Source organism: Neofelis nebulosa, chromosome 2 (genome assembly GCF_028018385.1).
Source record: "Neofelis nebulosa isolate mNeoNeb1 chromosome 2, mNeoNeb1.pri, whole genome shotgun sequence".
In the NCBI taxonomy this organism is placed as follows: Eukaryota; Metazoa; Chordata; class Mammalia; order Carnivora; family Felidae; genus Neofelis; species Neofelis nebulosa.
The window spans coordinates 212,005,636-212,020,386 of NC_080783.1; the positions used below are offsets into that span (position 1 = coordinate 212,005,636).

The 14,751-nt window shown below is 43.1% G+C and overlaps 1 protein-coding gene across 3 annotated transcripts in view; it reads right to left on the reverse strand.

The window, feature by feature from the left end:
• The window catches only part of KAZN (kazrin, periplakin interacting protein), a 1,084,458-nt gene that overhangs the window by 544,108 nt on the left and 525,599 nt on the right, over positions 1-14,751 (reverse strand). The gene's annotated exons all lie outside the window — the stretch shown is intronic.

Below are 14,751 nucleotides of genomic sequence, written 5' to 3' on the forward strand. Positions count from 1 at the left end.
CACCTCTTTAAATTTTGTGTCCTAGATACCTCATGTGTCTCACCCTCATTCTGGTCCAGCTTACAGCTCTCCACTACCCCCTGGGGTTGTTCAGATGGCCTTGGGGGTGAGAAATTTTCTTGAGAAGGAAGCTATTCCAAGCCCTGAGGAATGCAAGGGGTCCTGGCCCTAAGAGAAGGTGAATGACATCAACTCATCCAATCTTGTCTGCATCTTAGCTTGTGCAGTCCTGTCCTTGGATTTCTCATCTGTAAAATGGGAAGAATAACTCTTCTATGCTTGTGTAGAAGTTAGGTGGGTTGGAGTTGGGGGCTGGAACATGTCCAGCGTTGTGTTGGACATTTGGTAAGTCAATCGGATAGGTCCACCGTAATTACTATTGGGTCTGTGTGATTTGATGAGGGATCACAGCTATTATTTATTGATCACCTAGTATAGCCAAACCCTACTCCAAGCACTTTACACACATCAGTTCACTTAATCCTAATAATACTCCCTCTAGATTGGACTTGCTATTGATGCATTTCCCAGAGGAGGGAGTGGAGGCAAGGACACATAGCTGGCAGGTGCAGGAGCCAGAAATCTGAACCGGCAGTATTCTGTCTACCTTCCCCAGGGCCCATGAGCCTGCACTAGAAGCTCACTCCTGGATCTGTAAGTCTTTCAGGTATTCTGAAGACAGAACCCAGAAGGCAATGCAGGAGAAGAGAATGCTCACGGGCTTTGGAGCCAGGCAGAGCTGAAGTGAAAATTCTGGTCCCTCAACTCATTAACTACGTCGTTGGGCAACACTCTCTGAAAGGTGTCTATAAAATGGGGACCATAAAGTTACTGGGAGGAGGAAATGAGATGATGCATATAAAATCCCTGTGCGGTATCTGGAACACAGTAAATGTTTTGTCGACACCGGCCATTTAGTTTTGCTATCCCTGTGACCCACCTGGCAGGGAGGTTGTGACCATGGCACAGCGTCGGAGCAGGCCAGGGGCCCAACTGGTATTCAAGGCCTTCTCTTCACCTTTCAAGTGGTCCCCAACTTGAACGCAGGAAGCCCCGGGAAGGCAAACATTCCAAACTGGCCTTTTTCCAACAGGTGACATTCTGATAGGCACCCAGGGGAAGGGTCTACCAAGGTACCTGAACCGAGGTCTCCGAAGAAAAAAGGCTAATTGTTTCTCTATCCCCACTCCCACCCTCACTCTACAGGTGGATGGCCTGACAAGCCAGAAATTCAGAATTAAGCTTCAAGCAAGTACGAACTAAATGGTAAATTCTCTGAGGAAAGGGACCATGTCTGTCCTGTTCATGCCTGATACATGATACAGAGGAGGCACTCAGTTAATACGTGGGGAATGGATGAATTAATGAAAGAATGGATAAATGAACATGCCAAGACTCCTCAATCCAGAAAGATGTGAGGTTACCAGAGTCGCAAAGGGGAGGGAGAGATGAACACCTATTTCATCTGGTACAGGAACAGACTCATGAGGGGCATTCCTAGCGGTGACTGCCAGGAGATATTTTAAAATGTAACAACTTTATTGTTGTTATTCACCATCAAATTCACCCTTTTAAAAGTGTACAATTCAGCGGCTTTTAGTACGTTCAAAGAGTTGTGCGACCGTCACTATCACTTAATTTCAGGACTTTTTCATCACCCCAGAAGAAACCCTGTACCTGTGAGTTGTCGCTTTCCCGTCTCCCCTGTGCCAGCACCTGGAAACCATGAATCTACTTTCTATTGCTAATGGTTTACCTATTCTGGACCTTTCACGTATATGGAATCCTACTACACGAGGCCTCTGGGTCTGGCTTCTTTCCCCTAACATAACGTTTTCAAGGTTCATCCACATTACAGTGGGTGCCAGTGTTTTATTCCTTTTTATGGCCAAATAGTATTCCAATGGTTAGATTGCTTATAGCTGGGATCCTGGAAGAGAGAGTTGTGTTGAATCTGCAGATTGGTTTGGGGAGTACGGTCATCTTAACACTACGATGTGTTCCGATCACGGGAGAACATTTCCATAAATGAACATTTTCATAAATGATCACGGGAGAACATTTCCATTTATTCGGTCTTTTTCAATCTCTTTCAACATGTTTGGTAGTTTTTAGGGTAGAAGTCTTGCACATCTCTTGCTAAATTTATTCCTAAGTATTTTATTCTTTTTAATGCTATTGTAAAAGAAATTGTTTTCTTAATCTCATTTCTGGATTATTCATTGTTAGGTGTAGAGCATAAATAACGATTTTCATATACTGATCTTATAACCTGCAATGGTTCTGAACTCACTTAGTAACTCCAATGGATGAATTAATGAAAGAGGTGTGTGTATGGGTGTATTTTTAGGATTTTCTGTATATAAGATCATGACGTTTATAAATAGATTTTTCTTTCCAATCCAGAAGACTTTTATGTTTTCTTCCTGCCTAAATGCCCTGCCTAGAACCTCCAGCACAATGTTCAGTAAAAATGGTGAGAGACAACATTCTTGTCTTACTGTGTGCTGGAGGGAAAACATTCAGCCTTTCACCATGAAGTATGATGTTGGCCGTGAGTTTTTGGTAGATGATCAGGTTGTAAATGTTCCCTTCTATTTCAGATTTGTTGAGTATTTTGATCATGATAGGATGTTGGGTTTTTCTCAAATGCTTTTTTTTTTTTTTTTTTTTTTTGGCATCTAGTGAAATGATTGTGTGGCTTTGACCATTCATTCTATTAATAGAGCGGATTACATTGATTGATTTTTATATGTTGAATCAAACTTGCATTCTTGGGTTAAACCCCACTTGGTCATAATGTATAGTCGTTTGATATATTATTGGATTCAGTTTGCTACTATTTGTTGAGGATATCCATGTCCAAATTCACAAGGGATATTGGTCTATAGTTTGCTGTGATGTTTTTATCTGGTTTTGGTATCAGGGTAGGGTGATACTGGCCTCACAAAATGAGTTGGGAAGTGTTCCTTCTTCTAATTTTTGAAAGAGTTTGTGAAAAAACGATTGAGTGGTAATTCAATCTCTTTACTTGTTCTATAGGTCTGTTTGGGTATTTCTTCTTGGGTCAGTTTCCATCGTGTGTCTCTTCTAGGAATGTATCCATTTTTTTAAAAAAAATTTTTTTTTTAACGTTTATTTATTTTTGAGACAGAGAGAGACAGAGCATGAACAGGGGAGGGGCAGAGAGAGAGGGAGACACAGAATCTGAAACAGGCTCCAGGCTCTGAGCTGTCAGCACAGAGCCCGACGTGGGGCTCAAACTCACGGACCGTGAGATCATGACCTGAGCCGAAGTCGGACGCTTAACCGACTGAGCCACCCAGGCGCCCCGGAATGTATCCATTTCATCTAGGCTCTATCATTTGTTGATGTAGAATTATTTACAGTATCCACTGAAAATTCATTTTAATTATAACCCATTTTATTTTTGTGAGATGGGTAGTATTGTCTCCTCTTTCATTCATGGTTTTAGTTATTTGAGTCTTGATCATCTATTTGAAGGTTTGTCAGTTTTGCTGGTCTTTTCTTTTTTTTTTTTTTTTGCTGGTCTTTTCAAAGATCTTTTTTTTATCTATTCAAAACCTTTAGTTTTGTTGGTTTGCTCAATTAACTTTCTATTCTTTCATTTATTTCTGCTCTAATCTTTATTATTTCCTTATTTCTGCTTGCTTTGGGTTTTGTTTGCCCTTCTTCTAATTTCTTAAGGTGAAAGTTTAGGTGATCAATATGAGATCTTGCTTCTTTTAAAATATAGGCACTTAGGGGCGCCTGGGTGGCGCCGTCGGTTAAGCGTCCGACTTCAGCCAGGTCACGATCTTGCGGTCCGTGAGTTCGAGCCCCGTGTCGGGCTCTGGGCCGATGGCTCGGAGCCCGGAGCCTGTTTCCGATTCGGTGTCTCCCTCTCTCTCTGCCCCTCCCCCGTTCATGCTCTATCTCTCTCTGTCCCAAAAAAATAAAAACAAAACAAAACAAACAAAAAAAAACGTTGAAAAAAAAAATACAGGCACTATTTATAGGGGCACCTGGGTGGCTCTGTCAGTTAAGTGTCTGACTCTTGATTTTGGCTCAGTTCATGATCTTGTGGTTCGTGGGATGGAGCCCCGTGTGGAGCTCTGTGCTGACAGTGTGGAGCCTGCTTGGAATTCTGTCTGCTCTCTCTCTCTGCCCCTCCCCTGCTCACATACATTCTCTCTCTCTCTCAAAAAAAAAATGAGTAATTAATTAAAAATATAGACATTTATAGCTATCAATTTCCCAGAGGCATTTAAAATAATAAATACAAGATCATACTCCTTAAGTTCTGAGAAGTTGTCTAGGCTAAAAAAGAGAAATAAAACAAGTAAACAGGTAAAGCTTAAATTGGTGTTTCTCCAAGAAACACGTGGTCAAAGAAGTTTGAAGCTAGGTGGCTTAAGCACAGTGAAGTAGATTCCTTCACTGCAACACGCCTTTGGCCCTTTGATCTGCTAGCGTGTGACGTGACTCTCCCAAGGGAGGTGCAGCCCTTGGGTTTCCCAGATTTTATTTGCCCGAGGAGTGTCTTCAGGGCCAGTGTTCTGCACAGCAGGGCGGCATTATGACTTCTGAGGGCCCGAGGCACATTTGCCTTTGCAAGTCCTTCCCTTCGTGGAAAATATTAAAAATTAAATTTTACAACCACACTGACATAAAGCAAGTATAATCCAGGCTGGATTTATTATTACATATTCATCATTATTATGTGCACTTTTTCTCCTGAGTTTAAAAGAAATTAAACATAAGACGTTTTCATGTGCCTTTAACAGCACTGTGAGCCCCAGACACCTTGCCTACTACGGAAGTCAGTCAGGTACAGAGCGTCCCCAGAAGTGAGAGGCCCACTCGGGTCCGATGGGGTTTCTGGGTAAGGACAAGGGCTGGACTACAACGGTCTGAGGCCCAAACCCCTCGGACCAAGCCAGGACTATTGCTCTGAACCATTTTCAGCATTCAAAAAGAAAGAAAAATGTATTTGGTCAGAAGCTTTGAGAACATCTTCGTATGAAATCAAATAGCCTCTGTCTCTATCTACCCCTCTCTCCCTTTAAAGGGTTTGGTTTGCTTTGGGAGGAAGGAGAAGGAAGGAAGCATAAAGAGTGCACTGGTTCTAACCCAGTTAGACCGCAGAACAATCGATAATGAGACAATGGGCCATTGTTATTCAGAAATACCACCGCTGTGCACAATCCCTAAGCCTATAGTCAGCTCCTCACACAAAGAAAGGCAGGACAGCAATTGTCACGGGATCAATATCTCCCAGCTCAGGAGCAATCAATCTCACGACAGAGCCTAAAGGCAAACTTCTCCCTAACTGAGACTTGGTGGGTGAGGGAGGAAGGTAAGCACCCATATTGAAAGCAAAGTGTGCAAGACAGGTGTCCTTGGTCGTGGTGGGGATTACAGAAAGGGCCCTGGAGGTCTCCGCATCGAATATTCTTTTATATTTAGAAAAAGTCCTGCGAGGCAGAAGCCGTTACCATCCCCAGGCCCGAAGGGGTAAAGGGAAGGAGAAGTTCCTAGAATACAGTGAGCTGGAGCTGTAAGGGAGGGAGGGGCTGCCCCCAGTGGAGCAGAGGTTTTACATAGAAGCTTATAATCTCTGTCAACCCGTGGCTCAGAGGGAGAGAGCCAGAACACCCGGCCCCTCCTTCTTCCCACCCTCCACCCTCGTTTTTCGTCTGTACTTCCCCATCTGGAGGGCAGAGGGCAGTGACCAATTTGGAATGTTTTGTTTTATGGAGTATGTCCAACAGACAATGAGCCCAACGCAACTAGAAAGCGGGAGCAAAGAGCCTGCGTGATGCCACTGAAGAACCCAGAGCAGGGAGGAGAAGGTGGAGAATAGGTCTGTGGTGGCGAGTGGACAATATCCAGAGTACACAACAGATACGGAGGTGCAGAAGCCAGTCCTTGGGGCCGGGACCTTGGGATCAGGTCGGGAGAAATGAGAGTATACTGTCGATGAGCCACATCAGCTCCAGATGTCGTGGGAATGCAGAAGGAGAAAACTGAAGGGGGGATGGGGTGGGTCAGTGAGAGAAGTCAGGGAGGTTTCCAAAGAAAGAAACTTGAACCTGGACATTGAATACGATTAGGTGAAGGAGCAGCTGCTCGTCAAAGTGCAGATGAACAAATTGGAAGAAACAGGTGCCAGGTTGCAAAGTCTGGGCTTTAACCAGAAGGTAACAGAAAGCCATTAAAATGAGTCTTGGGCACACAGGCAAGGGACTGATATGACTTCTTTCTAATGGTGGGTTTTGGTCACTCTCTGCCTTTTCTTCCACACAGGGGCGCTATATTCCTCACCCACACTGGGTCAGCCACCCAGCAGCACCCGAGGGATGACTCAACCTTCCGTGCATTCATCTGGAGGCTCTATGGGAACCCGAACCCAGACCCTCTAAGTGTTCCAGATCCCCAGTTCCCCTTGGCAATCCAGTTACCCAAATAATACATCTTCACAGGCTGAATGGGATAAGCGGGCCCTGACAAGCAGCATTAAATTCCCTACCTGTTTTACTCTGTTCTGAATCCCCTACTCATTCATATGGCCAACTCCAAACTCAAATAAATTCTATTGTTCTGGTTACCGTATTCACTCTGAAGTTGAAAGCCCCCTGAAAGTAACAGAAATTCAAGTTCTAAGGTAGTGAAATCACGGATTTACTGTTGCAAAATGTTTTCCCTTTGAAAATGACTTATTACAGTTTGCTACTCTTCAAATCTCTTTAGGTATTCATAGCTAATTTTTTTTTAAAGATTTTTTCCTTTTATAACGGAATTAGGTAAAACATTAAAGAAAGGAACAAATGGTAAAGGCAATAAAAACACCCATTCCCTTCTATCTCTCATAATTGAGATTCAATTTCCCTTTTCCTCCTCTGTCTCTCCTTATTAGTCAGAATCCCAGGGCGAAAAAGGGTGGAGTTGGTGTTTTATTGCTATCAGACTTGGCGAGAGAATGAGGCTTATGGGGTTTTCTGCACCTCCTTTGTGCCTGTTCTGTAATTGTCTGGCGTTCTTTCGGTGGCTATTCAATACCAGTAGATTGAATCTTGGCAGAGGTGGAAAATAAAACACAATGTTGCATTCAAGTATATATAATACTTCAGTCTAAGCAAAAAGGATGATCAAGATGTATTTCTCAGTTGTCAAGTTCCAAGATCAATGCAAGGAAACAGAGCCAGCAGCTGTATGGATTCACACAAGGTTGCTTCTGCCGTTTCTAGCTTCCTCCTAGTTTCCAGGAGCAGCTTCCTCCTAATTTCTGGATTTGAATTCCAGCCCTTTTGCTAAAAGCCTTCAAAATGCTGATTCTACATGTTCTGGGAATAGCATGCGAATATCATGCTTCGCACTCGGGCACACGCTCATTTTCACATATGTCTCATTGCCGAAGAGATGTTTCAGCATGATTTAGAGTCATTGCCAAGCTGTTTTAGAGCTGAAAATTTCAGGGGAATAGGAAATTAGGGGTCTATTTTCTTTGTCACTGTTCCTCATCTATCATTTTTAACAAATGTATTCAAAAGTGATCACAGACCTGTTTAAGGGCAATAATAATGAAAGTCTTTCAAGAAGCTATTCCTGTCTCCAAACGAAACACCTTACTTTCCCCTGGCCTTTATGGAAATAAACATATCAAGGCTCACCTCCTAACACCTCATTTACTCGTATGTGAACATCAATCTGAACACATTATTCACATGCAGCAACACCCCTCAACAATGCAGGATTTATTTCCTTCCCCCATAGAATTTTCACATTCCTTAGTGTACTTTCTGTACAGTTCCAAACATTCCTTGTTTCCATTTTGATTCTTGATAAGCAAGGAGGAAAGATTCAGAGCCTTTTTCCTCATTAGGTTCACAGCAGGGTTTTTTTTTTTTTTAATGGAAACTACAGCAGAGTTTGATTGTGTGTTGAACTAGCAACCAGCAGCTCCTTTAAAGCCTAATTTATGTAACACGCACACACACACACACACACACACACACACGGCAACAAGGATCGTTCTTCCTCATTCTCTTGACTCGGTGAAAAGTGAGTCTGTGAAAATAAATAGCAAGTCTTGGGAAAATCCTGTCTAATAAACTCAAAATGCAGGATCAGGTAAAACATACTTTTAGAAAAAGTCCTGGACTATTCAGAAAAGAAAAAAGAAAAAAAAGAAAGATACACTATTTCACTCCTAAGAACCCACAATTCAAAGGAAAAAAAATGTCGCTTCCATTGACTCCCTGAAGACAAATGATAGAGAAAGCAAAACCCCTTTCCTTCAAATGTTATAATTCCCAGATGCATTTTGCAAGCACTTAAATCAGTCTGTAAGACCCGAAGGCAATTTTATTTTCTAGAAACCCTCTTCAACCCTAATTTCCTAACCAAGTCAATGGTGGATCTCTGAGCTACACGTTCTTGGGCATCTCATTTCCTCCTGATTTCCCGAGGCTACTTCTAATAAAGAAAGAGAGATAGAGAGACCCAGAGACTCACAAGGCGCCAAATATAATCACTTTCTGTCAAAGTAAAATTCTGACTCATACTAATTCACTGTGACCGATCACTGGGAATTCAAGAAATAAGCTGGATCTACACTCTTCATTTAAATTATTCCAATGTGCCCCATCTACCAGAAGAGAAACCGAACAGGAGTTTCTTCTCTTTGCCTAGGGGTGTGGACTGAACCATCTGGCTAAAGGTTGGGGGGGGGCGGGGAGTTAGACTGCACTGAGGTGAAGAGTCTGATGGAAAACAGTGCCCGGAGCCCCTGCCCTGATCTGTGGTTGTAGCCTTCATCCACTGCTTTCCAGGTCTAAAGGAAGGTCTGATTGAGCCAAAATGATTACTGTCACAGGACTTCTTTATGGTTTTCTTTCAATCACCAAGCCTGGATAAAATTGCCTATTGATTGACCTTAAGTGAAAACTACTCTAACCCGGAAACTCCATTGAAAGATTAATTCAAGAGGCTATCTCCCTACCAGCTCATTGTGAACCGGACTGCCTGGGAATTAATGATGCATACCATTTGGGGGAGACTCATAATTCCTTCCCAGTTTAAATATTTACCTGAGGGACGCCTGGGTGGCTCAGTCGGTTAAGGCTCCGACTTCGGCTCAGGTCATGATCTCAAGGCCCATGAGTTCCAGCCCCTCATCGGTCTCTGTGCCGACAGCTCGGAGCCTGGAGCCTGCTTCGTGTTCTGTGTCTCCCTCTCTCTCTGCCTCTCCCCTGCTCTCGCTGTGTCTCTCTCCCTCTCAAAAATAAAGTAACATGTTAATAAATAAATATCTATCTGAACTCCTTGAAACCTTGCTATGTCCCCCTTCTCCACCAGCCTACATTTCATTTTTTCTTTCTGTCAGAGAGATGAATTTTTTCCCCCTTCTTTAGAATCAGATTCACTGGTGCTCTTTGAGCCCCAAATCCTAGTGGGTCCACTGAGGGGACAGTTCCTTGACTTGCCTGCCTTTCTCCATCACCCAGGGTTGTCTCTACCAATGACCAGAGGGCACCAGAAACGCAACATGCTTTTTGTAGTTTCCTTGAGCGCTGCACCAAACACATATCAATAAATGCTGGAAGGGGGTCACCACTGGGAAGAAATCGTCCACTCTGGATTTACTTATTCCAGAAGAGTCCTAGGAATAAAGCCTGCTGGAGATTTTGGCTTTGCCTGGACAACACCAATTGGTACAGGATGTCAGAGAGCAACGGGGTGGAGGATCTTATCCAGTGTCAGTAGAGACATACAGTTAAAATATCTGCCTCTTCACACTAGAGATTGGACCAGACTTTGTGGACATCAACCTGCCACCTGCCTGTACATCTAAAAGGAGATACGAATGGCACACGGAGAGACAATGAGAACTAAGAGGAATTCGATTCCATTTGTTACTACACAAGAAGCCTGGATCAATCATGCCTCATTGAGAAACACCAAAGTAAGGGGGTAATAACCCAAATTCAATGGCGTGAACCATAAGGAAAAAACGATACTTCAGAAAAAAAAAGACAGTAGCATCCACCTCCCCTCCATCTCTGTTGTAGACAATGTGACACGCTCCAACTCTGTGCTCTGATATCCTCTACATGTCCTATCCATGGTGCTTGTCATGCATTGTTTTAAGTTTATTTATTTATTTATTTATTGAGAGAGAGAGCAAGGGAGGGACAGAGAGAGAATCTCAAGCAGGCTTAGCACTGTCAGTGCAAAGCCTGACGTGGGGCTTGAATCCCAGGAACTGTGAGATCATGACCTGAACTGAAGTCAAGAGGCAGACACTTAACTGACTGAGCCACCCAGGCACCCCGGTCCTTGTCACGTGAATTAAAATTTCTTACATAATTGTTTAGTTTTCCCATTGAACTCTACCATCTGTGGGAACAGAGACTTGCTGGCCATGGGCTGCCTCCCGAAGCCTAGTTCTGTACTAGGTACCGGAGACACAGTCAATACATTTCATTGTCGAGTGAACAAATGAAATATCCATAGCGTTCAGAGGAAATGCATGCTTCTGAAAATGAATTACTCTAGGAGCCAGAAGAAAAGTTTAGACAAGTTAAGAAGACAATGCAAGGAGACATGACCTGGGAAGAAAAGGAGGAGAATGGCCGGGGCAGGAATGGCACAGAGAGAGGTTGAAGAGTGTCTGAGGTACAAATGTGACCTGGAGACAGGACTGGGGAGACAAGGACGTCTTGAAAGGAAACAATGTTGCAGTAGCAGCATTAACGTTCACTCCTGAGGGGGAAAAGGACAGATTTGACACTGCATAAAACCAAATCAATGACCTCGACATGAATTTGAGAAGCTCTCCCAGAATGCAGAACGAGATAAAAATCTATATAGAATGAAGGGACAAGAATATACTATATAAGACACCTTCCTGGAGCTGGAGAAGTTCCTGGAACTTTAGGGAGCAGACGAAAATGTTATCTCATGTCTCAGGCACAATTTATGAAAGGTGTAGCCCTTCCAGACACCTTGTGGCAACACTTAAATTATAAGGATAAAGATGAAAGTCACACAAGCCGGAGTCTGAAACAAGAGGAGACTAAATACATTGTGGGGAAGGAGTGCTACTCCCCATTTTTCCCGTCCCATCCTATACTCCTCCCCAAGGATGTGCAGCAAGTTACCTGAGAAATGCGCTGGGAGATGAAGGAGGCCTGAGCAGCTTGGCCCTTTCTCCCTCTCCCTGTCTTTGGGGTCTGCCGACCTGCAGAGGTCTCCCTCCCCACCAGCTCATTCCCCGGAACCGTTACTGCGTGTACCATGTCCTGCTTTCCTCATTCGTTCTTTCAACAAACACTCATTGAGGGTCTGCTTTGTACCGAGCTCTGTTCCCCGTGTTTATTCTGCACAGAAAGTCCTTGCCTTCAAGCAGCTCACTGCTAGGTAGCAAGACAGACAATTGACAAAGACGCAGATACATATATGCATGACAAGGTCAGATGGTGCTAAGAGCTGTGAGGCAGAACAAAGCAAGGCAAAGAGAGAGAGACTGAGTGGGAGGGAGGGGTCCTGCCTCACGGAGAGAGTGGCCAGGGAAGGCCGTACTGACAGAGTGATATTCAAATGGACCTGAAGTAGACGGGTGGTGAGCTAAGTAAACATCTGGGGAAAGAGCATCCAGGAACAGCCAGTGCAAAGGCCCCGAGGAAGAAGCACGCCTGGCCCGTTTGAGGAAGGTTGAAACCAGGATGTTGGAGCCGGGAAATCAAGGCAGAGAGAAGGACTGCTGAGGTAATGGGGTGGAGGAGGGTGTCAGTTGACGTAGAAACTGTGGAGGGAAACTCGGGTTTTCTTCCGGGTGTGATGAGAGGCTGTTAGACGTTATCTTATGCTTTTACTTGTCATTGTCTGCTCCCTCTTTTAGAATATAAGCTTTGTGATGGCAACTAGTTTCTACACCTTCTTCACTGTTGCCTTCTCAATATCTAGAGTGACACCAGATCTAGAGAAAGTGCTGAGAGGGTATTGATTGACAGGACGACTGAATGAGTGAATGAATGGAACTAAAACTGTTAAGTAGTCAGAAACTATGAAGTAGAGAAAAAGAGTAGAGGGGATGTAGCTAATTTCCGGACTTAATGGTGGTGCCCTAGTGTGGGATTCCCCAAATTCCATGGAGTCCCTAAACTCAGGAGCACCCAAACTTCCATTTTCCCTGACGCCCAGCTGATTGACTCTTCTCAGGCTATCTTGTGTGCACGTCTGCAGGACAAACCTATCAACTCTGGGCAAACTTGCTGGGAGCTCCCAGCTAGGAGCTCCTGTGTCCCACATCTGTCCACAGTGGCGCCTAATTCGGTCTGAGTTGTGATGCATCCCTTCGGGCAAGTTGATCAACTTGCTCATCTTTATCCCAGGGACCTAATCCAGCGTTCTGCCATTTAGGCATGTGGCCAATATTTGTTAAATGTCTAACTGAACTGAGATGCTGAAAATCAATGGTACAGAAAGATTTAAAGCGGAGAGATAGGCAAAGAATAAGCAAATACAAGCAAAAAGATGTTTTAGAAAAAGCAAGGGTGGCAATATCCATTTCAGATAGAGTAGAATTCAAGGGGGGAAAAGCATTAGTAAACACAACAAAGAGGGACACTTAGATAACATGTATAATCACAGCATTTATAAACAGCCAAGCACTGATAATGTATTGGGTAACATTCAACACCCACTCCTAATTAAAAGGGGGAGAAAACCTATTTGCAAGCTGGGAATATACGTCCACTTAATAAGTATGGTAAATACCATCTAGCTTAAACCAGCAGTAATGGTGAAAACAGAAGGTATTTTCATTAAAATCAGGGGAAAGCCAAGTATCCCTGGTGATATCAAGAGATTCACTTGTTGATCTCCTAAGAGTTAATCGGCATTTGATAAAGTGGATGGATCAAGCAGAAAACAGAGAAACAGCAACAGCTTCACTTACATCTGCAATAACCAGTTAGAATATCTAAAGAGGGAAATTTTCTTAATTGCGTTAGCAAACCCAAGATATCCTAGGAAAAACTATGACAAGACACGCATAATATCCCATTTTATTCCCTATGATGAAAACTAGAAAAAATCTTTTTGAGATACACAAAATAAGATATGAGAAATGAACATATTTACCTGGAAGAAAATCTATGAATTTGTGACAATGTCAATTTTCTTCAAGAAAATCTATAAACTTAGTATTTTCTCAATCATTTAAATGGCAAACTGCAGAGGAAAAAAATTGTAACTAAAGCAGGAAGAGGATAAATTCTTTCCTTATATAAAGAGCTCTCAAAGATCAAAAAAAAGGGCTTTTGCCCATTAGTAGAACAAAAGGGCAGAAGATATGAACAGATGGCTCCCAAGGAGTTCAACTTGACTGGTAATCAAAGAAATTAACAAATCAAGTCACTGCCTTTTTGTGCCAATCAAACTGTCCAAGATAAAAGGACGGAAGGATGGAGAGGCTGAGAATATTTATGTCTCCCTCCTCCATGGCCGCTGGTGGCTTAAAGTGCTACCCTCTTTCTCAGAAGCAATTTGACAAAAGATACCAAGGGTTTAGAATGAGTTCACATCCTTTGACAAAGAAATTCCTTTCCCGTGAAGTCTGTCCTAGAGAAAATAGATACGTGGGCAAAGACTTATACACAAAGACATTTATTCCTGGGAGAGATTAATGTTAAAATCACATTTCAGATAATATTTGAATTATGAGAGAGCTCTTCTGAAATAATGTTAATTTAAAAAAGGGATTTCAAAAGTTTATTTGATTTGATCCCAGTGTGTATATGTATATAGAACATATATCAGTATGTAGAATATATACACAGAATATACATGGTCATATAGAATAGGCCAACAGAATAGATCTGGATATATAATCCCAAAATACCACCGGTGATTATCTCTAGGGGGATTATGGGTAATTATTATTTGTTTTTATAGTCTTCTATATGCTTTTTTACTTTTCCAAATTTTCTGGAATGAACAGAAATTACCTCAGTAATAAGCACATGCTCTTGTTAGTTTCAAAAACAAACAAATGAAAACATATCAGAGCCAACTATTGCCAGAAAATTTGGCTCCCAAGGTGGTGAGTGTGGGACAAAAGCTGACGTTAGTGATATCTCTGTTCCCCGATCTCTCCTTCTGTCTCTCTCAGCCCAACTCAGATAAACGCAACTAAGATAATTGCTATAAATGTTTACTGCACCCTTACTGTGTATAAGGTGCAGGGCAGTAAAGATGAGCCAGAAGACACGTATCTTGTCCCAAGTACAGAATTATCAAGTGAAGAAGACAGACTCTAGCTTGGAAGGCCATAAAACATGGCAGACCAGGCAAAGAGATGAGAAGCCAAAGCCAGATGGACAGGACTCATGGGGCAGAAACATTTCACACTTCTCACATCACAGGAAATGCAGTGGGATGGAGGATTCCTTATTTTCTAGAACCCTTTTAGGGACAGCACTTTGTGGCTTTGGAAGGAAGATGTGCACGAGGAAGCAAGCAGCCAGCATTGGGGGAGTGCTTACCACAGGCCAGGGGCTCTGCTGAATGCTTTAAGTATGCTACTTCATTTAAGCCTCAGACCAAGCTGATGGGGGTGGTGGTCCTATTATGAGCCCCCACCCACCCCACCCGCCGTTTTAGATGAGGGCACAGAGGCCCAGAAGTTGCATAATGTGCCCGTGTCCGTACAGTCAGCACATGCGGAGGCAGGATTTGAGTTCA